The 24,623-nt window shown below is 34.9% G+C and overlaps 1 protein-coding gene across 1 annotated transcript in view; it reads right to left on the bottom strand.

The window, feature by feature from the left end:
- The window catches only part of CALCRL (calcitonin receptor like receptor), a 126,624-nt gene extending 103,577 nt beyond the window's left edge, over window positions 1-23,047 (bottom strand). The window contains exon 1 of the mRNA XM_068968752.1: window positions 22,901-23,047. The gene's annotated coding sequence lies outside the window, so the exon portion shown is untranslated. The remainder of the gene's footprint in view (window positions 1-22,900) is intronic.
- Between the last annotated feature and the right edge of the window lie 1,576 nt (window positions 23,048-24,623).

Raw genomic sequence — 24,623 nt, 5'->3', positions numbered from 1 at the left:
ACCCCATGGACTGCAGCCCACCAGGCTCCTCCATCCATGGGATTTTCCAGGCAAGAGTACTGGAGTAAGTCGCCATTGCCTCTCCTATTTTATACATATATATATATATTTATAGTTAAAACAAGATTAACCATAGACATTATATATTTGTGTGTTTGTGTTTTTGTGTGATGTTTGTGGCTAGTACTAGCAAATTAAGGATATTAACAAATCTTATAAGAGCCATTTGTATTAATTTAACATTCCTAGTCCTCTGGCCAAGGGAGCAAAAAACTTGTGGGATAAGTTCATACCCAAAGGTCCCAAGGAAATGATTTTGTAAGTTTGACAGATGCCCAAAAGTCCATCTTTATCAGTAGTTTGTTAGATTGCCTTTCAAAGTTTTCCTTTATTCTGAAGATATTTGGAGTTATATTATGTATCATTATGTGAAATCTTTCATATGATTGTTAACATATTCATATTGTCCTCAACTTCACTGTAAGTCTAACATGTTAATTTCATTAAGTCATGAGTGTCCTTTTGTAATATATTCGTTTGCCATACCTGAAGGTAGGGCCATCCATAGTTTTGACTGGTGATAGCACAAGTGGTTGGTGTATCATCGTAGGACCCTAGATGACAAGAGAACATTCTTGTGAATTCGGTAATAATATTAGTGAGTAGTGAGATTTTACATAACTTAAAGTTATATGCTAGTGTGCTTTCTTAAAATCACAAACATCTATTTTAAATGTTTCATTTTAATGGGAAGTTGGAAGGTATTGTTTCAGGTAATTTAGATTGCCACCATTTTAACCTGAAAGTAATCAAGAACTTTGTTCTTGGACCTCATTTGTTAAGAATGAGGATTTTAAGGCACACAGACATGGAGGATGGGGCCTGTTGTTCCAGATCTTAGCACTAGGAAGAAGTGGATGTCCTCAAATGTTTAGGAGAAAAGAAGTTCCTGGAGGAAAGGGTGGCTTGGTCAATGATTCTGAAAATGGAATGATATTACTGGTTCAAAGCATATAAAAAAAACCAACATGATCAAACTGAAGTGAATGAGGGGGAAAGAGTGACACAGATCTTGTCAGAGGAAGCTAGAGGCTAGACTATGTCAGTCATGAGATTTAGTGCTCCTTAAATATAGGGTATCACTAACAAATGAGATTCATCCACTGCTAAACTAAGAGTTAACATATATAAATGTAGTTTACATGTCTCTTTTCAGACTCAAAATAATGTTTAAGGCAAGATGTACCTTGATTTGTATTTACACAGTACTATTTGAATTTCTTTAAAGTACTTCTTTAAGTACTTTAAAGTACTATTTGGGCTTCCCTTGTAGCTCAGTCAGTAAAGAATCTGCCTGCAGTGCAGGAGACCTGGGTTTGATCCCTGGGTCGGGAAGATCCATTGGAGAAGGAAATGGCAACCCACTGCAGTATCCTTGCCTGGAAAATCTCATGGACAGAAGAGCCTGGTGGGCTGCAGTCCATGGGGTCACAAAGAGTCAGTCATGACTGGGCAACTAACACTTACTTACTTACTTGTTTGAACTTATAGTACTTTAACATGTCAAATTTGCATTTGCAAATTTTTATCTCCATTAATTTATATTGAGAGGGTTTTTTTTTTTTAATAAACTTATTCATATGAATCATCAATTTGCTGCTACTTCCAACAATACTTTCTGAATTATTGTAAAGGATTTTCATGAAGTCACTAGGGATCCTTGCATGAAAACCTGAAAGTATAAGAAGCTTATATTAAATGCAATCTCTGTAATAAAATCTTTTATATAAATAAAAAACACTTGAATTAGTTTACAAATTTTTATACCCTCACATACTTTAATAATTTATATTATAAATGGTCTAGCATATATTGTCATTAGGATAGTGATCATATTAAAGAGATGTGTAGTTTTACATAAACAGACACTCTGCATGTAGTTAGAATCTGGATTTTCTACTAGCTGTTTTTTAGAAAAAATAACAAAAAGTCTTGTCAGTCTCAGACTTTACTGGCATTCATATGGAATTCACAAGGTTCAAAGTTGAAGTTTATTTTGAGTACTTTCCCAACTTGCTAGAAAATGCCTCTAGAAATAGACATGACCATTTTTTTTTTTTTCTGCATGGTTCTAGACGTTTCATTTTTAACCCCAACTGAAAATGCTGTGAAATAATATTTCCATCCTTTTGGTGATAAGCTTTAGTAGAAAATAAAAATGTCAACAATTACTTCTGACTACCAGCGACGACAAAGGATGAGATGGCTGGATGGCATCACCAACTCAATGGATATGAGTTTGAGTGAACTCTGGAAGGTGGTGATGGACAGGGAGGCCTGGCGTGCTGCAATTCATGGGGTCGCAAAGACTTGGAAATGACTGAGCAACTGAACTGAACTGAACCAGTTAATATATTGATGAGATCATTTTGGTTAGTAAACATATTGCATATATTCATAAAATATAATGTATATGTCAACATGGTATTCCACTTCCTCTGAAAATATCAGCATCTGCAGTACCAAAAAATAGAAAGAAAATATTATAAAGCCTTAATTAAAATGATAAAGATACCTAGAGAAAATTCAAAAGAAAGTTAATCTTGTGCAAGCAGCACCACTGACTGAAGTGTTTAGGCAATGAAATAAAAATCAACTAAACCTTAGAAACACAGTAAATAAATGTATTACATAAGAATGTTGGATAAACCTTCTTGATGTACTGTTGCCATGGTGAAGCACAACAATGAAGTTAAAAGAACAAATACACAAACCTAAGTGTATTTATTAAGAGGAAATCAGAAACTTGAAGAAATATATTAGTTAAATTCAGCCAATAGATACAAAGGCAATCAAGTGGTTTCCAAAATGAGGAATTACATGAAGACACAAACTGCAGTGCCTTCTAGGATAACTTTATGTTTAAGTAATTTTACAACAGTAGAAAGAGAGACATGACCTCTTTCAGAGACTTGTAAGCACCATGAATGATTTAAAACAGTTAAAAGATTATTTTTTAAAAAACACATAATACATGTCATGATATATTTGTTATAATTCATAGAATGTATAACACCAACAGTGAATCATACAGTATTTTTTAATTATTTATTTCTGATTGGAGGATAATTGTTTTAAAATATTGTTCTATTTTCTGCCATACATCAACATGAATCACCAGTAGGTATACAAATGTCCCTTCCTTTTTGAATGTCCCTCCCACCTCCTACCCCATCCCACCTCTCTAGGCTGTAACAGAGCACAGGATTTTGAGTGGGTATGATCTGTCAATATAGGTTAATTCTAACAAATGTACAACTTTCATGGGGGATATGAGTAATAGAGGCGGGGGTAGGAAGAGGGTTAGTTGGAAAATCTTTTACCTTCTACTCAGCTTTTATAGGAATCTAAAACAGCTCTGAAAAATAAAGTCTTTTTTTAAAAAAGACACATACATCTGAATGGAATTATTCCCTTACCTCCTATTTTTAAAGAAAACATGTATTTGATGGGATTTTTGAATTAAAGGAAATGGAAATTTGGAAGTATAATTCTAGGCATTATTAATCTATGTTCTTGGTCATGATGAGAAATGCCGCTCATCCATACCCAGCTTTAAAGCAATAAAACAATCTTTCCTTTCCCTGGACTCCCTAACCAAAAATAGTCCTTTCCTCAAAAACATATAAGCAAAAAGTGGTTTTACTTCAAGGAAGAAAAGTTTAGCGTTTGTGTACTTTTCAAATTATATGTTTAAATATATACAATTAAAAACTATGATCCATGTAAACAAGGAGAGCACATCCACTCCTTTAGAAACAAGTGAGGTGAGAACCTAGTAAGAGGAATTAAAATAGAAATAATTAAAGAATTGCTAATAACATTTGCTTTTGGGCAACATCATGGATTACCAAACTGATTTACAGTCATATTCCATGCTGTAGGTTAGCAAGCTATGCCTCTAGAAAAGAGACACTTAGCAGAGTCAACGAGATCCAGCATATGTAAGAGCTGAAGAACTGCTAAAACTGATAATGAATTTTTGGCCTGTATTCTTAAATCCAATATGCAATAAAGAGTCAGTTATAATAATTGGAGAAATTATTTTAAGTTGACAGCAATTTTTTTAGACTTAATTTAGTATTAGACAGCTATTCAGGCTTCAAAACAGCTTTTTCATTCTACAAGCAGCACTTTATTAGAAAAGGGTCTCAGGAATACATGGTACCTCTGCTGAATCTAAATGAGAGTAAACAAATATTTTGGCATTGCCTTTTGCTGAACAGGACTACTGGGAGGACCCATTTTTCATTGTAGGGCATGATTCTAACTCGAGAAAGTGTGGTGTCTCTGCTCACTGTGAGAAATCAGTTATTTTTGCACTTCAATTTTATGCGCCAAGTACCTGAACTGAAAATTCTATTATTCTATTACTATGTAAAGTTTAACTGCCCTTTCTACCATTTCATCAACCCTTTCTTGATTAGTAAAATTGTCACACTTTGGTCTTTTAAAATTATTTTTGGTTTCAGCTTTTATTATTATTATTATTGTTTATTCTAAGCTACTTGGGAAAAAGAAAAAATATTGTAGAATATTGAATTGTCACAGAATATATGGAGCTTCCCTGGTTGCTTAGATGGTAAAGAATCTGCCTGTCATGCAGGAGACCACATTATATATAAACATATCATATATATGTAAACATATATACACATATATATGTAAACATATCAGAATGAATATAGACTAATTCTAAAATAAAATACAATTTTTGTTAGGCCATTATTATTATTTATGTTTTATAATGGTAACTTTATTATAAGTTGGTGTTTGCATGCTCAGTTGTGACTGCCTCTTTGCAACCCCATGGACTGTAGCTCACCAGGTTCCTCTGTCCATAGGACTTCCCAGGCAAGAAAACAGGAGTGAGTTGCCATTTTCTTCTCCAGAGGATCCTCCTGACTGAGGGATGGAACCCAAGTCTCTTGTGCATCCTGCATTGGCAAGCGGATTCTTTACCTCTGCACCACCTGGGAAATCCCTTTGATAACACCACATTAAAGCCAGAAAGATGCTTGCTCCTTGGAAGAGAAGCTATGACAAACCTAGACAGCATTTTAAAAAGCAGAGAAATTACTTTGCTGATGAAGATCCATATAGTCAAAGCTATGGTTTTTCCAGTAGTCATGTATGGATATGACAGCTGGACTGTAAAAAAGGTGGAACACTGAAGAACTGATGCCTTCCAACCATGGTGCTGGAGAAGAGTCTAGAGAGTCCCTTGGACAACAAGGAGATCAAACAAGTCAACCCTAAAGGAAATCAACCGTGAATATTCATTGGAAGAGGCTTTCCTGGTGGCTTAGATGGTAAAGAATCTGCTTGCAATGCAGAAGACCTGGGTTCAATCTCTGAGTTGGGAAGAGTTGCTGGTGAAGGGAATGGCCACCCACCCCAGTATTCTTGCCTGGAGAATCCCACGGACAGAGGAGCCTAGCGGGCTATAGTCCATGGGGTCGCAGAGAGTTGACACAACAGAGCTACTAACACAACACTCATTGGAAGGATTGGTGTTGAAACTCCAATAGTTTGGCTACCTAATGCAAAGGGCTGACTCACTGGAAAAGACCTTGATGCTGGGAAAGACTGAAGGCAGGAGAAGGGGACAACAGAGGATGAGACGGCTGGATGGCATCATTGACTCAACAGCCGTGAGCTTAAGCAAACTCCGGGAAATAGTGAAGGACGGGGAAGTCTAGAAACCTGCACTCCCTGGGGTCACAAAGAGTCAGACATGACTGAGTGACTGAACAACAACAAAAGTTAGAAAGTTCAAATGGACTTAAAGAACCCATTTCATAGCTTACTTTTATGTTCTGAGCAATACTCCATTGAGTACATAGAGTTGTTTAATACAAACTAGTATGTGATTTAAAATCCAGTCATACAAGATATGTTGAAGAACAGTGAAATTACAGCCTTGAGAAGTGTAAACAGTGTCAGTCGTTCAGTCATATCTGACTCTTTGTGACCCCATGAACTGTAACCTACCAGGCTCCTCTATTCACAGAATTTCTCAGGCAAGAATACTGGAGTAGGTTGCCATTTCCTTCTCCAGAGGATCTTCCTGCCCTCGGGATCGAACTCAGGCCTCCTGCATCATAGGCAGATTCTTTACCACCTGAACCACCAGGGAAGTCACAGCCTTGACACATTCATATAAAATGTGCATATATACATATACATATTTTTTTTCTGAATACTATAGACATAAGCCCTTGGAGAATCTAAATAGAAAAGAATCGTTAAAATTTATGACTTTAGGAAGATATAGTTTGTGAAAATTCATCATGAGCTTTCAAACAAATCATGATTTTATTTAGTGACAATTATATATTTTAATTTATAAAATAGTCCTTTAGCTTTAAGTTTAGAAAACTTGGAGAACTATACAATGATGAAAGGGCATTGACACTTGCCACTCTTTTTAGAATTATCTTTAAATATTTATAAATCAGTACTTAAAAGCTTGAGAAATTACAGATATAGAAATATGTAACTCTAATTATTATAGAGATGTATATTTTTTTTACAATCAAACAGGGTTTGTATTCTACCCTATATGTGTTTTTATAAGCTTAATTTACTTTCTTTCAATTTCACCACTAAGTGTTCTTTTTCTCCTTCTATAGACATTTTAGTGCTATTGTCCAAAAAGGCAACAAGTAATGGAGGAAGACTTTTGTTGGGAGGCAACAGTGGGCAAGTCTGCCAGTTTCAACAAGAAATTCTGCCAATTTCAACCATTGTTTGGCCATTTAGGGAAATGCTTCAACATTCTGTGTTAAAACACTGAGCAGCCTTCTCATTTACCCCAGTTTGAAAGGTCATGCCTTGGAATTCAGTGAAACCTGAACACTAAATACATTAACGAAAGCATCTTTATTAATTTATCTTTCTTTATAATGACAGTAAAGGGGTAAATATTAGGTTGACCTAAGAATAATAAGGCAGTAATTAGTTTCTGAATATTTTCTCTTTGGCAATATGTAGTGACTAACGTCTTCAGAATTTCAGCTCTGATATCTGTTGTGTACTGCACACAAAATCACAGAGTCACTATCAAGTTTTCTTTGGAGACTGGTAGAAAGAAACATTTATTCATTTAATTGTTTATTAAACAGTTTTTAAGCACCTACTAATGTAGACACTTACCTAGGTGCTAGGTATCAGTGGGAAAAAAAATAGAAGTGCTGTACTTATAGAGCTTAGGGGTTAGTGCCATGGACAGAACATAAATAATAACAGAAAATATGTAAATTATAATAGATGGTTTGTTGCCAGGTGATTGATTTTATAGTAAAAAAGCAAGGACATGCTAAAATAGGTAAAGATGAACAATAGGGTTGTAGTGATATGCAGTGTTGTAGCATCAGTCACTCACTCCTGTCCAACTCTTTGGGAACCCATGGATTGTAGCCCACAGGCTCGTGTCCATGGGATTCTTCAGGCAAAGATACTGGAGTGAGTTGCCATGCCCTCCTCCAGGGAATCTTCCAGACCGAGGGATTGAATCCCAGTCTTCTGTATTGCAGGCAGATTCTTTACCATCTGAGCCACTGGGGAAGGGGTGTAGGTATAGTTGTAGGTTTATTTTAAATAGTGATCAGCTTAAGCCCCAAAGAACAGCTTTTATCTGAGCAAAGACTACAGGGAGGAGACAGACTTAGGCATAAGGGTATCTGAGGGAAAAGTATTCTCTGCTCCATAAAAGAAACTCAGATACAATTTAATCTTATCTTAAATAATGTGTTGACCTTCCCTTAAACTTACACCAGTTGATATCAGAAGTACTAGCAAAGAAATCAACTTGTTTGGAGGTAAAGGACTCAATAAAAAAAAAAAAGAGCTACTAAAATACAGACTCTAGGAACTATAGGCCCACAAATAAGAACAATTAGTGCTTTGTTTTTGTATTCAGGTGCTATAATGATGCATATGTAATGAAGAGTAGAGAACAGGAGGCATAATAAACATTAATAGAAAGTTAATTAATTCATTCAAATAAATATTCCTTCATTAATTTTATTATACTTTTATATCAATAAAGTAATATGATACACAATGATCTTTGTTTTATTTATTGGCCACACTATGTGCCTTGCAGGATCTTAGTTCCCCAACCAGCGATTGAATCTGTGCCCTCTACATTGGAAGTACAGTGTCTTAACCCCTGGACTGCCAGGGAAGTCCCTGATCTTTGCTTTTTTTTTTTTTTTTTTACCACAAATGTTAATTCCAAAGAGTTATTCAAATTGGAATTGATATACTGTGATAGCTCTCCAGATAGAAAAGCGTACATATTGCATTTACAGACTATTTCCCTCACATGATAATAAAATTATGCAACTATGTGTGGAAGAAAAAAGGACCAGTGTGTGGGAAAAATGATTTAATGGTTTTGAGTAATTAGGAGCAGGGTGTTGTCTCAGTGTAAAAAATCTAACTTTTTTTAAAGAGCACATGCTATTTCAAGACGTACATCATAGCTACACTTAATGAAACCCTCTGAGGACACACTGAGCTGGAATCTCCTGCTTCTAAGATTGGATCCCATAAACTAAATTTATTTATCTTATTCTGGCTTCCAGCATCAGAAACTACATGCAATATTGAAAGGTTTGAACATGTAGTCTTTTATGGTCTGTATGGTACTATAACTGAGAAAATTGAGATTTTGTAGCCTTAAATACATAATTTCTTATGGTACTAGACTTGTGACAGTTGAGAATTTTGTGAACTGTGAGCTTTTGGGGTTAATCTGAAAATTTACACAATTAGTGAATTTTGGAAGGATGTGTAACTTTCACAAAAACTCTAATATAAGCTCTTTGATTTGGTATATTTATTTTGAAAGAAGTAGGATGGAATCTGCTTCATTAAATATGGAAAAATATTAATTTTATTATCAAAAGACTTAGTAAGAATTCTAATAATCTTTGAACTGATAACATGGAACACAGTATGGGAAATCCTTTTTAACTGTATAATTAAGGAAATTAATTCATGTGAAGAATTCAATTAATTAAAAAAGTAAACAATATTTAGGAAAATTATTTTATGGATTTTACCCCTGCCAGTTTGCTTTAGACCTTAAACCTTCTTTATATCTCATTTGAAGAACTTCCTATTCAATTTAATGAGCCCAAACATCCTTCAAGGCTTTATTTCTAATGATATCACTTTCCTTAAGCACATTCTTTTTAGCTTAAAAAAAAAATGAACAATTTCTGTTACACAACCATGATAGTTTGGGTGGATTTAGATGCAAGGAAATCTTTCTGTTAAAATTTAAAATGTCAAAGTTACATCAGAGCAGTAAGAAAATATTTCAGAATATCAAAGCACATACAATTGTGAGCCAAGTAGAATTCATTAGATTATCCCTTATTTCAGGGTTTTTTCTTCTAATCTATAATCCAAGGTTTCTAAAATGTAATAAATATATGCAGAGTCAGAATTATAGAAGTCTGACTCATAAATATATGTCAGAATATATCTGACTCATCAGCTTTGATCATTTTAGAAAACATCCTAGTTAAAGCATCGGTCCTGATCTTGGGACAAGATGAAAAATGGAGTGACAGCCAGCAGTACAGATTAAGAGTTAATAGGTTCTTTAGTCAGTGCTGCCTTACACTGTGCTGAAGTGGAGCTGATGTTGTCCAGACCCTGGGTCTTGTCTTGCTCACCTTTAACCTCTAACATAGGGCCTGGCATATCATGGATGCTTGCAAAACTGAAGATCATGCTGTTTAAGCCTAGCACCCTTAATAGCAATAATGGCACAATCACTGAGTTAAACCACAGCTATCCTCTGACCAGATTAAATTCTGGTGTGAACAGAAATTTCCCCAAATAAAATACATTGCAGTGAGAACATATTTTAACTTGATAAGAGGAAGAGCAATTTGGGAAGGTCCTATGGGTATGTTCCTTTTTCTTAAAATGTGGAAACTTTATATCATGTCATATCTCTTTAATGTCCCCCATTTATAATAAAAATATTTTCATATTATAATAATACATATTATATTTCCTTTAAATATATCCTCAACATACATTTAAACCACACCAGACTGCCCCTATCATCCTTCTAGAGAAAGTCCTGAATAACTAGAGAATATGTACCATGCTCATGGTTGGATGGCATTAAGATGTCAGTTCTTGTCAATATAACTAGCAAATTCACTATAGTTCCAGTTATCATTCCAGAAGGAATTTTTGAAGAACTTTCCAAATATAAAAATCTAAATCATTATGGAGAAAAAAGAGCAAATACAGATGAATCCCCCTAAGTAGTTATTATGGTTATTTTATGTGTTAACTTGGCTAGGCTATGGTGCCCAGTTGTTTGATCAATCAAACAACTAATCACAGCTAATCTAGATGTTGCTGTGAAGCTATTTTGTAGATGTGATTAACATCTACCATCAGTCAATTTTAAGTAAAGCAGATGACCCTTGATAATGTATGTGATAAAGCCTTCCAATCATTTGAAGGCTTTAAGAGTAAATATTAATGTTTCCTAAAGAAGAAAAAAATTTTCTTCAAGATTTTTTTCCATGCTTCTCTTGAAGAATGCTCAAACTACCGCACCATTGCACTCATCTCACATGCTAGTAAAGTAATGCTCAAAATTCTCCAAGCCAGGCTTCAGCAATACATGAACCGTGAACTTCCTGATGTTCAAGCTGGTTTTAGAAAAGGCAGAGGAACCAGAGATCAAATTCCCAACATCCACTGGATCATGGAAAAAGTAAGAGAGTTCCAGAAAAACATCTATTTCTGCTTTATTGACTATGCCAAAGCCTTTATTGTATCACAATAAACTGTGGAAAATTCTGAAAGAGATGGGAATACCAGACCACCTGACCTGCCTCTTGAGAAATCTGTATGCAGGTCAGGAAGCAACAGTTAGAACTGGACATGGAACAACAGACTGGTTCCAAATAGGAAAAGGAGTGCGTCAATGCTGTATATTGTCACTCTGCTTATTTAACTTCTATGCAGAGTACATCATGAGAAACTCTGGACTGGAAGAAACACAAGCTGGAAACAAGATTGCCAGGAGAAATATCAATAACCTCAGATATGCAGATGACACCACCCTTATGGCAGAAAGTGAAGAGGAGCTAAAAATCCTCTTGATGAAAGTGAAAGAGGAGAGCGAAAAAGTTGGCTTAAAGCTCAACACTCAGAAAACGAAAATCATGGCATCTGGTCCCATCACTTCATGTGAAATAGATGGGGAAACAGGGGAAACAGTGTCAGACTTTATTTTTGGGGGCTCCAAAATCACTGCAGATTGTGACTGCAGCTATGAAATTAAAAGACGCTTACTCCTTGGAAGAAAAGTTATGACCAACCTAGATAGTACATTCAAAAGCAGAGACATTACTTTGCCAACAAAAGTCCGTCTAGTCAAGGCTATGGTTTTTCCAGTGGTCATGTATGGATGTGAGAGTTGGACAGTGAAGAAGGCTGAGTGCCAAATAATTGATGCTTTTGAACTGTGGTGTTGGAGAAGACTCTTGAGAGTCCCTTGGACTGCAAGGAGATCCAACCAGTCCATTCTGAAGGAGATCAACCCTGGGATTTCTTTGGAAGGAATGATGCTAAAGTTGAAACTCCAGTACTTTGGCCACCTCATGAGGAGAGTTGACTCATTGGAAAAGACTCTGGTGCTGGGAGGGACTGGGGGCAGGAGGAGAAGGGGATGACCGAGGATGAGATGGCTGAATGCCATCACTGACTCGATGGACGTGAGTCTGAGTGAACTCCGGGAGATGGTGATGAACAGGGAGGCCTGGCGTGCTGCGATTCATGGGTACGCAAAAAGTAAGACACGACTGAGCGACTGAACTGAACTGAACTTGACCATCTGCGGCCAGAAAGTAGCTGCTGAGTGTTTGGTTTAGAGAAGGGTGAGGATTAGGCAGGTGCAGGTGTAGGTGTAGAAACAGTGAAAGGAAAACGGAGAGAAGACAGAAAATTACCAATTGCAGATTCTACTGCTGTGAAGTTTTTCCCAGAGCAGTTTTTCATGCAGCATTGTGCTCTAGTTGATGAAAATAATCTTATAGGCCGTTTGGGTTTATCATTTTTTAAGTTTGTAGGTACTTATAAATGTATCTGAGGTATATGAAAAATATATACATATAATTTACTTCATTCTAGAAGAAAAGTTGTCATTTGAATTAATTAGCAAGTTTCATAACTGAGATCCAAAACTCTTACTGGATCCATCAAAAAGGGAGGTCACTTGAAACTCACACAGCTATATGCAAAATGTGAGCCTCTATGACATTTATCTTATGAATATAGATTAGTTGATTTTGTACAGGAGAAAGAGTTTGTAGTTTTCATTATATTCTCAAGGTGGGTTATATATCATATAATATTCAAAAACAGAATAAATTATTTTAAACTAAAACCTAAATGAATGTTAACAATCTTATTGTACAGGTATTCTTTCATCATATTTCTGAAATATAATACATAAGATAATAAAGTGGGTATCATTAAAAAGCAATAAAAGGCCCTTCAATAAAGACATTTTTTAAAAAATAAATAACCACCAGAAACTTGGAGTTCTACAATGACGTTTAATTTAATCTTTCTAAATGTTCTTTAAATTTTGAGTTTCTACAACTTCTATAAGTAGTCAAAACTAAAAATTTCTTGAAAGACATCTAAATTTATATCTAACGTAGCATATTTCACAAAGTCCACGTGAAAATTTATTTGTATTATCCGTGATTAAATTTATTTGTATTATCTTAAGTTAGAAGAAACTGTTTGGATCTGATGGATCATTATTGTTATTCAACTTTGTGCAACATTTGTAATAATAGATCTAATAATATATAATACACAGAAGTTCAGCAAAATAGTTAGGATTCAGGATCACAGTAGACATACGTAAAAACCAGAGCTTTGTCAATGATGACCATTTGATTTTGGGAACACCGTTTACTTCATTGGACTTCATATGTAAAAGAAAGAAAAAAATAATTTCTATATAATATACATTTAAAATTATTAGCATGAAGATCCCTTTTAAGTGCTCAAACTTTGTAGAAATGGTGGTTAGCAATGTCAGTTTTATTAAGTTCTGGCATATATTATATGATTGCAAAAGTGTGATTAGTCTAAAAACATTACAAATCACTCTTGTTCACTCTCCCTATCCTATGAAGGGGCTGTATTCTAATTCTCTGTAAGTTGATTGAAATAAGCTTTTGCAGAGACACAAGTTATGTCCTCAGTTATTTCCTCTTGTTCACAAAAAATTTATGATGAGCATTAAATGTGTTGAATACCTACTAAGTGCCAAGGGCTGTGCTAAACATTTTCAATGAATGTTTCTTGGATTCCTAACAAAACATTTTAAAGCAGTATGATTATTACTTCCATTTGACACAAAAGGGAATTAAGTAGTGGTGAAGTTTGGGTTCATACGTGAGTAACCTAAAGCCAAAGTCCATTAAGCTTCACATCTGTAATGTCCCTCATATTTTAACTGATATTGTAGCTTTTTATTTTTTGCAACTGATAAAGGTGGTAAAAAAAAAAAAATTAAACTCATGGTGTAACCTGGAAAGCTAAGGTTATTTACTCCATCACTGTTTTGAAAGAATTTAAGTGCACACTCCACTTAATATGGGTTGACAGTGGCCTGCTATAGGGTCAGAGGTACTGAGTGTGGCAGTGCTTGCATGGGATTTTTTGAAGAAGGTCCTCATTATCTTCATTACCTCCACCATAGTTTGGCCTCGGGACAAACAACAGGGAGGGAACACAGCCTGCCTAAGATTTATGGACCGTGGCTCCTCGCATCAGAACAAGGCCCAGTTTCCCCCTCAGTCAGTCTCTCCCATCAGGAAGCTTCCAGAAGTCTCTTATCCTTCTCCATTAGAGGGCAGACAAAATGAAAACCACAGTCACAGAAAATTAACCAAACTTATCATATGGATCCTAGCCTTGTCTAACTCAGTGAAGCTATGAGCCATGCCATGTAGGGCCACCCAAGATGGACAGGTCATGATGGAGAGTTCTGACAAAACATGGCCCACTGGAGAAGGGAATGCAAACCACTTCAGTATTCTTGCCTTGAGAACACCATGAACAGCATAAAAAGGCAAAAAGATAGGATACTGAAAGATGAATTCCCCAGGCTGGTAGGTGTCCAAAATGCTATGGGAGATGAGTGGAGAAAAAACTCCATGAAGAATGAAGAGACAAAGCCTCAGCAAAAACAACACTCCAGCTGTAGATGTGACTGGTGATGCAAGTAGGTCTGATGCTGTAGAGAGCAATATTGCGTAGGAACCTAGAATATTAGGTCCATGGAATCCCTCAGAAGAAATGGAGTAGCCATCATAGTCAAAAAAGAGTCTGAAATGCAGTACTTGGATGCAATCTCAGAAATAACAGAAGTATCTCTGTTCATTTCCAAGGCAAACCATTCAATATCATGGTAATCCAAGTCTGTGCCCTGACCAGTAGTGCTGAAGAAGCTGTTGAACGGTTCTATGAAGATCTACAACCTTTTAGAACTAACACCCAAAAAAGATGTCCTTTTCATTACAGAGGACTGGAACACAAAAGTAGGAAGTCAAGAAATACCTGGAATAACAGGCAAATTTGGCCTTGGAGTGTAGAATGAAGCAGGGCAAAGGCTAATAGAGTTTTGCCAAGAGAACACACTGGTCATAGCAAATACCCTCTTCCAACAACACAAGAGAAGATTCTACACGTGGACATAACCAGATGGTCAACTCTGAAATCAGACTGATTATATTCTTTGCAGCCAAAGATGGAGAAGCTCTACACAGTCAACAAAAACAAGACCGGAAGCTGACTTTGGCTCAGATCATGAATTCCTTATTGCCAAATTCAGACTGAAATTGAAGAAAGTGGAAAAATCACTAGACCATTCATGTATGACCTACATCAAATTCCTTATGATTATACAGTGGAAGTAAGAAATAGATTTAAGGGACTAGACTTGATAGAGTACCTGATGAACTATGGATGGAGGTTTGTAACACTGTACAGGAGACAGGGATCAAGCCCATCCCCATGGAAAAGAAATGCAAAAAGCAAAATGGCTGTCTGAGGAGGCCTTACAAATAGCAGTGAAAAGAAGAGAAGCAAAAAACAAAGGAGAAAAGGAAAGATATACCCATTTGAATGCAGAGTTCCAAAGAATAGCAAGGAGAGATAAGAAAGCCTTCCTCAGCAATCAAAGAAAAGAAATAGAGGAAAACAATAGACTGGGAAAGACTAGAGATATCTTCAAGAAAATTAGAGATAACAAGGGAACATTTCATGCAAAGATGGGCTCAATAAAGGACAGAAATGGTAGGGACCTAACAGAAGCAGAAGATATTAAGAAAAGGTGGCAAGAATACACAGAACTATACAAAAAAGATCTTCACGGCCAGATATTCACTATGGTGTGATCACTCACCTAGAGCCAGACATCCTGGAATGTGAAGTCAAGTGGGCCTTAGGAAGCATCTCTATGAACAAAGGTAGTGGAGGTGATGGAATTCCGGTTGAGCTATTTCAAATCTTGAAAGATGATGCTGTGAAAGTGCTATACTCAATATGCCAGCACATTTGGAAAACTCAGCAGTGGCCACAGGACTGGAAAAGGTCAGTTTTCATTCCAATCCCAAAGAAAGGCAATGCAAAAGAATGCTCAAACTACCACACAACTGCACTCATCTCACATGCTAATAAAGTAATGCTCAAAATTCTCCAAGCCAGGCTTCAGCAATATGTGAACCGCGAACTTCCAGATGTTCAAGCTGGATTTAGAAAAGGCAGAGAAACCAGAAATCAAATTGCCAACATTCACTGAAACATCAAAAAAGCAAGAGAGTTCCAGAAAAACATCTATTTCTGCTTTATTGACTATGCCAAAGCCTTTGACTGTGTGGATCACAATAAACTGTGGAAAATTCTGAAAGAGATGGGAATACCAGACCACCTGACCTGCCTCTTGAGAAATCTGTATGCAGGACAGGAAGCAACAGTTAGAACTGGACATGGAACAACAGACTGGTTCCAAATAGGAAAAGGAGTACGTCAAGGCTGTATATTGTCACCCTGCTTATTTAACTTATATGCAGAGTACATCATGAGAAACGCTAGGCTGGATGAAGCATAAGCTGGAATCAAAATTGACCGGAGAAATATCAATAACCTCAGATATGCAGATGACACCACCCTTATGGCAGAAAGTAAAGAAGAACTAAAGAGCCTCTTGATCAAAGTGAAGGAGGAGAGTGAAAAAGTTGGCTTAAAGCTCAACATTCAGAAAACTAAGATCATGGCATCAGTCCCATCACATCATGGCAAATAGATGGGGAAACATTGGAAACAGTAGCTGACTTTATTTTTTGGAGCTCCAAAATCACTGCAGATGGTGACTGCAGCCAGGAAATTAAAAGACTCTTACTCCTTGAAAAGAACCTAGACAGCATATTAATAAGCAGAGACATTACTTTGTCAACAAATGTCCATCTAGTCAAGGAGATGGATTTTCCAGTGGTCATGTATGGATGTGAGAGGTGAACTATAAAGAAACCTGAAGGCCGAAGAATTGATGCTTTTGAACTGTGGTACTGGTAAAGACTCTTGAGAGTCCCTTGGACTGCAGGTAGATCCAACGAGTCCATCCTAAAGGAAATCAGTCCTGGGTGTTCATTGGAAGGACTGATGTTGAAGCTGAAACTCCAATATTTTGGCCACCTGATGTGAAGAGCTGACTCATTTGACAAGACCCTGACCTTGGGAAAGATTGAAGGCAGGAGGTGAAGGGCATGACAGAGGATGAGATGGTTGGATGGCAACACTGTCTCAATTGACATGAGTTTGAGTAAGCTCCAAGATTCGGTGATGGACAGGAAAGCCTGGTATGCTGCAGTCCATGGGGTTGGAAAGAGTCGGACAACACTGAGAGACTGAGCTAACTTAACTACACTTAAGATTCTAGGAACAGCATCCCTTTACACTAGGGATGACATGGTAGCAATCACCAATTGAAGAGGGAAGCAGAGTTGTTCAGAGCATGAGTCAGGATTCAAGGCTTTGTTTTGCCACTTGATAACTGTATGAACTTGGGCACATTACTTAGGAGCTCTGTGCTTTAGTTTATGAGTTTCATACATGCAAACAAGGATAATATTTCCAGGGCTTTGAGGGAAGATTAAAGGAGTTTATACATTAGTAATTAATAATGTCTACGGCACATAGCAAACCCTCAAAGAATTTACCTAAGTCAGTAGCAGCAAGCCACCCTTTAAAATAGGGTTCTGGTGTATGAATGCATTGTGCACAGGTTCACCTTCTGTTGACCTTGGGAAGGAATGCTGTAGGAGGGAAGGCAGATCCTCCTGTTAGAGGTTGCAGCAAAGGAGGCAGTGTAGGAATATTAAGATAGATCAATCTAATAATGAAGGCTTCCTCTGATGGCGCAGCAGTAAAGAAACTAAAGACTCCAAATGGATGCTAAAGACTCCATTTGGATCCCTGGGTTGCAAAGATTCCCTGGAGGAGGGCATGGCTACCCACTCTAATATTCTAGACTGGGAAATCCATGGACAGAGGAGCCTGGTAGGCAACAGTCCATGAGTTCCAAGAGTTGGACACTACTTAGCAATTAAAGAACAACAAAATCCACCAATGCCTCCTTCATTCAATAACACATCCTCATCTTATATTGTCAAGGATAAGAAAGCAAAGCAACCTGACACTAAATATATGTATTTACTCAAGTAAACCTGACAATTCCAAGATATTTTAGTTAGCCGGGACTTCAATAAAATTGTGTTTAACACATTTAAAATGTAGCAATGTCTTTACTAAATATGATATGATTGTGGTCTAAAACATACTCCATTCCAGGGAACTGCTTCAAACAACAACTATATCTAAATTTCTAAAGCACAACTACAAAAGTTATATTTTTGCCTTAGCTAATAAAGTTTACTGTCATGTCGTAAAAAAAGATTTGAAACCAAAACAATTTCATTGAAATGATTTTTAAAAGAAATATGTAAATTGATTAATAAAATATTTAAGCCTGTTACTCTAATGTTAGGTCTAATAAAAACAAGTCTCCTATTTTGCCTCATATTTGAAATGAACACAATTGAGGAAAAAAAGATCAACAATTTTGTTTTGCTGGCATTCTTTCCGCAGAGTTTTAATCTTCCTTATTTTCTGCTATCACATTATTTATTCTTCTCTAGTACTTAGCGAAGTTCCAATTTTCCCTTCAATTTATCCTTGGAAGGGAAGCAAGACTGAAGTTCATGCACAGATATCTGCATAATAATTGGTGTCAGGTTAACTAATGGTTATGGGTTCAAACTAATACTCATTTGTAAAATGTATCAAATCAGTGCATGGATATAAGACAAATTTACTTAGTTTCCATTGATAAAACCAAGTCTGTGTGCTCATGAATATGCTAATGACCCCCCACTGACTAGGCTGGAAGGAGAGGAACAGACACCTTGTAAACCTTCTAGCTGCTATTTCACTATACCACTTGTTCTTGTCGCTATGATTTATGAGAAGCACAATCGGGTCTGAGTTAACCTAAGCCAGAATAGAGAAATAATGACAGATTTATACACAAGTTTATCCCATATTAACATTTTTTATTTAAAAAATATGTTCCATATTGACAGATAAGATTTCTCTTATTGGCTCCATCCAACAACTGCAATAAGGTATAAAACCTTAATACCACAGGGTTGGGTTGGTTAATTGTTTATTTAGATTTCTATTGGGTTGAGTTTTGGTCCTATTAATTGGTTGTAAGGTAGAAAGCATACGATGCATTAAACTAAACCATGAAGGAAGAAACAGATTAAAACTTGATTCATATTTAAAAGTAAATACACCCCTTTGACCATTTTTGCAAGTGATAATATATTGTTGTGTTAGTTTTGCATGATACTGTCTTTTTTAAGTAAAGAAATTTAAGCGAAAAAAAAGGAAGAAATATGTTCTGGTAAAGCATTTGCAACTTATTTGATAATAATACCAGCAACCTAATAATCATAGAACCTAACTCTGTCACAGACAATGATTCCATTTTATTTTTTAATATTAAGAAGACTTTTATTGGGCCTTTAAAATCCATTTATTAATTTTTTGTAAATAACATTAAAGTTAAAACAATTTGATTTTAAGTTACTCAAATATGAAAAATGTAGACTACTTAATTTAATCTAATTTAATGAACAATATTGTAACAAATTAGATATGAAAAGATAATAATCTGGATTTATTGAGGATGGAAAGTTTAAGTTGTTTAAGCTGGAATGACAATAGTATGTATAAAAGAATATCTTATTATTTAAATGGGTTTTGTTGATTTAATTATCATATATCTAATCATATGTTCTTTTTCCTTAAATCACACTAAATCAATATTTACATTCCAAATTTTACAATTAAGTGTATTCTATATTATGCAATTTTATACTAGTTAAGTCTCTATATCTTCAAAATTATTAACCAACTTATAAGTAGATAAACTAAAATTAAGGTATGAAAACTATCCAGTTACTTTGAGTTGCATAACTATGGATTGATGAAAGAATTTGGGAGGCATGGTTGTCCATGTGAATAAACGGGAAAGTGTGTGATATATGGCATTAGTAGGCAGACCCTGTGTCTCTGGTAAACTTTTATTTTCCATTTAACTGCATCAGAGCATTTTCTGGTATTAAATGAGAGAATTTCCTAAATTTAATAGTGCAACAGCAACATGGTAGTAGTAATTTGGTAGAAAAGGAAAGATTTCCTAAGAAATTATAGACATTTATATAGTGCGTCCCTAGACTTCAAAACCGGACACAGACAAATCTTTTAAACAAGTATATACTGACTTTCCATCTTAAGTTCATTCTCTGAAAGTCTGATTAAGTCAAGAACTAACAGATGCTACAAGTTTGACTCTTTGAGTGTCTGTCTTTAACACCATTGCAATGATATAGCTTATGTTTATGGGTTAAAAGCTTCTCTGAATCGTAAACAAAGATAAGGAATGAAACCAATGACTTCAAATAATGCTCTTTAAATATATTTGTTTTCTGAAATGTTGACTATTATCATGGTATCTCTAAAAACAGAATTCTTTTTTTCAAGCTGTGTTCAATGTCATACATAAACAAGTTTTGTATAGTAAATGTATATTTTGATCTTTAAAGTATTTTGTTAATTGTTCTATAGCAATCACTAAGGCAAGTCTTAAAAATTAACTCTCAAATTTTAACTATGGAAGTAAAGGTTGGAAACAAAATATTGCTATAATTGTTACAGATATGATCTAAATTAAAAATATGTAATAATACTATTAACTGAATTTTGATTAGATTATACATGTTTATCAAATAATTTTTCCATGCTAACATAGAGCTTATAAAGTAAACGTCTTGTTCTGATATTATTTGAATTTTTTACGGAAGTAAATATCTGTTATGCGTAAAAGAATGATAGACTATATACAAGTGAATGTGAAGGTTCTCATATGTATGCTAGGTGTTGACGCAATTTAAAGTTCACTATATCCTAGGCATCACCAATGAGAAAAGTATATACACCTTGGCCATTCATTTAACATAGTCTTAAAATTACAGACCCAAGTCTGATTTCTTTATAATATTTTGTTATTCATTTTTTTCCAAGTGAATGAAAGATCTTATGTATTCTAAAAGTGTACATATTTTATCTAACAAAATTATATTTTGGCATGTGCCAAGATATACTGGGGAAGAGGAGACTTGTAGCAATAACCAAAAGCATATTCTTAAAGACAACCAAATATTGCAGGTAAACATATTTTAGCTCACATTACCCATGTAATTTCTCAATTCTATATTTTATCTTACATATTTAGAACTGACATTAGATTCTGTACATTCATTTTATGATCTTATAGGGTAATATCATCCAGAAACATAAATTAATTCTTTATGGCTGAAAGCATGTGTTCAGTGCTCTGATATTTCCTTACAGTTAAAGAAAGCAAACTGTAGAATATAATAATATGAATTCTTATTTCAAATTTTCAATGATTTTCTCAAATAATAAGCCTTTGCCAAAAGATCCACAATATTCATTCCTGAATATTCCACACTATTATTTGAAAATAAAAATTATAAATCATTATAATTATTACCAAAAATAAGCTATTCAAGAAAATTGTGGGGTTTTGGTTAGCAACTAGAGATTAGAGAATTTGAGGAAGTTTCTTATTATAAAATATGATATTAATTTAATGTAATTCTCCTTCTAAGAAAATAAGCTAAAAGAACTGCTATTTTTAGGTTTTGTTACTACCCCATGACATTGGGTTCGGCATTTAATGTGTTCTTTCCATTTCCTCCCCTAATTATCTAATGGCTATTTACAAAGTTACATTCAAAAACAATATCCATTTCCACAAATGTGTCAAGGAACTTAGTGCAATTAATGAATGACAGGAGATAGGAAACCAGCCATAATATTTTTTAAAGAATCACAAAAACAAGACTTAATTGAAGTTTCCATTATTTGGAGAAATATATGGAAGAATTGAGTAGAAACTTATAAAGGAATTACTGAGAATGAGTTGGTGGTCCACTGTTAATGTGCCTGATTATGGATGAATAAGTACAGAATTTCTCCATGGAAAGACATTTTGCAGATTATAATTTCATTTGGGTATGAAAATATACTAAAATTATGTCAATCAATATAATTTGAACCCAAATCTGACATCTAATTTTCCTCAGCAATAAATTTGTCATGTCTCTATACAAACATCTCATAAAGTAGACACTCGTTTCTTAAACTGTCCAATTGTCTGTACTGTTGAAAGAAGCATTAACAGATGTTTCATCTCAACATTTCAGTAAGTTCTATCCTGGAAATTACTTTTTTTTAAACACACTTTAATTTCTCTTTAACAATCTGATATACCCAATTGGGAAATCTTTGCTATTTTCTTTGTTATCTCAATATCACACCCTCCCAAAAAAGCTTGCAGAAGGTTATCAGACAAATGGAAGCAACACATTCTATTACTTCTTAGCTATAAAAAGCTTTGAAATTAGAGTTAATATAGAAATACCAACATTTTCTCAACCTTAGTTTTTTTTCCTTTGTTGCCCACCCCATGATCCAACACAGCGGAAACAGTTCAGGGTTAGTCAAAGAGATTTAAACACATCTGGCAACAGCGAACAATGAAAATTCCATTAGTTCAGTAGTTCGAGATGTATGTGTAAATAGAGGTAGAAGGCAAATAGAAGACAAATATAATAAATCCGAAGTTATTACTTTTCCTTAGATTCTCCATTGTGTTTAACAGCAGAGTGAGTGAGGCTCCAAGATCCCCAAAGTATTTTCTCACTCCCCTTTTTAAAACAGTGATTATATGGAAAGTTTAAAGACTCTTGTGGGGGAAAAATGTTTTCCAGCTGTCAAAATTTAAGCTTAGCTAATAGTAGAGCTAATTTTAAAAGGCATTGTTCCCTGATTAAGATATTTGTTCAGAAGTATGGCTTTAAATACATTTAGATGTTTTATTACTTCCCAAATTTATTTTCTAGAGTAGCACTGTACCTAATAATATCTAGTAGTAACAGGTATTGTGTACATCTTGGGGAGATATACTGTCATTTTTCTAACACATGAAATAAATGTAAATTGTTTAAACATAATTTCAATGTTACTAGCTGAGGTCTATAGTAAAAACATTGTCAAACGACTTGAGAATACTACTCTGAATAAATATATTTATTTTGAATAATGCACTTACCCAGAACAGCTCCTAAGGAAATTCTTGGTGAACTATTCTTAGGATGGAATTTGATTTTCTGAGATTCCGCAGAAGAAATGTACCCCCAGGCAAGGTGGGGAAGGGTGAAAGCCTTGCAATATGATCCTGCAGGCAGGGTGAGGTCCAGTTAGCAGAGCTTGGTGATCCTCAGGCAGGAGGTGACACTGCTGGAGAGAGTGTTGTTCTGAGTGGACTGGAAGGGTTGTCACATTGTATGTGCTCAGCAGCAGAAGGGAAACATCAGAGCTTCCTGTTACATCACTCTGACCCCGCCTGCAGTTAGTGTTAGGTTACTTTCTTTCTCAAATGGCATACCCCAGGAAAGCAGCACTCCTTTTTTATTCTGAGACAGGAACGAGAAGCAGCCTGAACAGACACACATCATATGCTGTATGAACACATTGTTAGCAGCAAAAGCTGGCTGGATTTCACCTTGACTGAGTTCTGTTAGAACTTGTCAAACAGAGCTGCCTATGGTTTGAAGGAAATCTGAATAGTATTCTGCTCAAAGAATTAAAGGAGTTCGGGAGTGTGTGTGTGTGTGTTTGTGTGTGTGTGTGTGTGTGTGTGTGTGTGTGTGTGTGTGTGTTGAATTATACTTCACAAAGCATCAAGGGAATGTTTTAATGTAACGTGTCTTTCTTCATAGAGGAACACAGAAAAGTAATAACTATTTTCCCATCAGAATTAGTTCTGTGATCTAATTCTTGTTAATTTGGACCTCTGATAATCAGAGCTATTCCCTTATCAGTTTTCCACAATTAAATGATGAAACTCTTTCCTGCAGGTTTTTTGAACATTTTTTTAATTTTGTTCATGACATAGGAATATGTCCTAACCAGAACCATTATGTGTATATGTGTTGTGTGTATAGATATACATATATAATTATTTTTCATTATATATGAATATATATTTTAGAGAAAGTACCCTTGAGAACACTTATACATGTAAATAATTGCACATATTTTAAAATATTTGACTTATCACCTATGAAGTAAAAAAGTAATTAATAACTTGTACCTCAAAATATCCTTAACAAAAATGCAGATAGTTTATAAATATAAATTTTGAAACAAGGTAAATTATATAACATACTTTTACATTTTACAAAAAGGTTTGCCTCAAAACGTAATTTTATTCTAAAATGTGTTTAATAAATCATTGGAAGTTATCACAGAAGAAAGCTTTAAATTTGAAATGTACTTTTTTAAACAATATAGTATGTGTGAAATACAACAATAACTATAATTTCTGAAACTTAAACAGCACTAAAAGTCACTTGCTTTGTATGGATATCAATTTTCTCATCTATAAACTAGAAGAGATGTATCAAATAATATCTAAAATTCCTATATTTTTAACATTTTCAATCAACAAATTAGGTAACATTTAGAAATAGAGATGATATCATGATGATTTCTCAATTCTGAATAAATTTGAGATCAGAGGCACTGAGATATTGGTATGTTACTGCAATTCCAGAACAAAATGAGATGCTCAAATTCCTTGTAAAATTAACAAAAGACCAGGCAATATAAATTAAAGAAGATTTATGTTTTTTAAACAGTATGTTCCTGCTGACATTTTTATTGTTTGGATCCACAGAAGAAACATTACATAATTGGTGATTTTAGGATCAATAGGATCAAGGTCAATAAAAATAAATGCATATAAACAGGATACATACTAATCTCTATCA

The sequence above is a fragment of the Capricornis sumatraensis genome, chromosome 3, assembly GCF_032405125.1.
Source record: "Capricornis sumatraensis isolate serow.1 chromosome 3, serow.2, whole genome shotgun sequence".
NCBI lineage: Eukaryota > Metazoa > Chordata > Mammalia > Artiodactyla > Bovidae > Capricornis > Capricornis sumatraensis.
The sequence above is the reverse complement of the archived record's forward strand: the minus strand, read 5'-3'. Positions and strand labels throughout refer to the sequence as shown.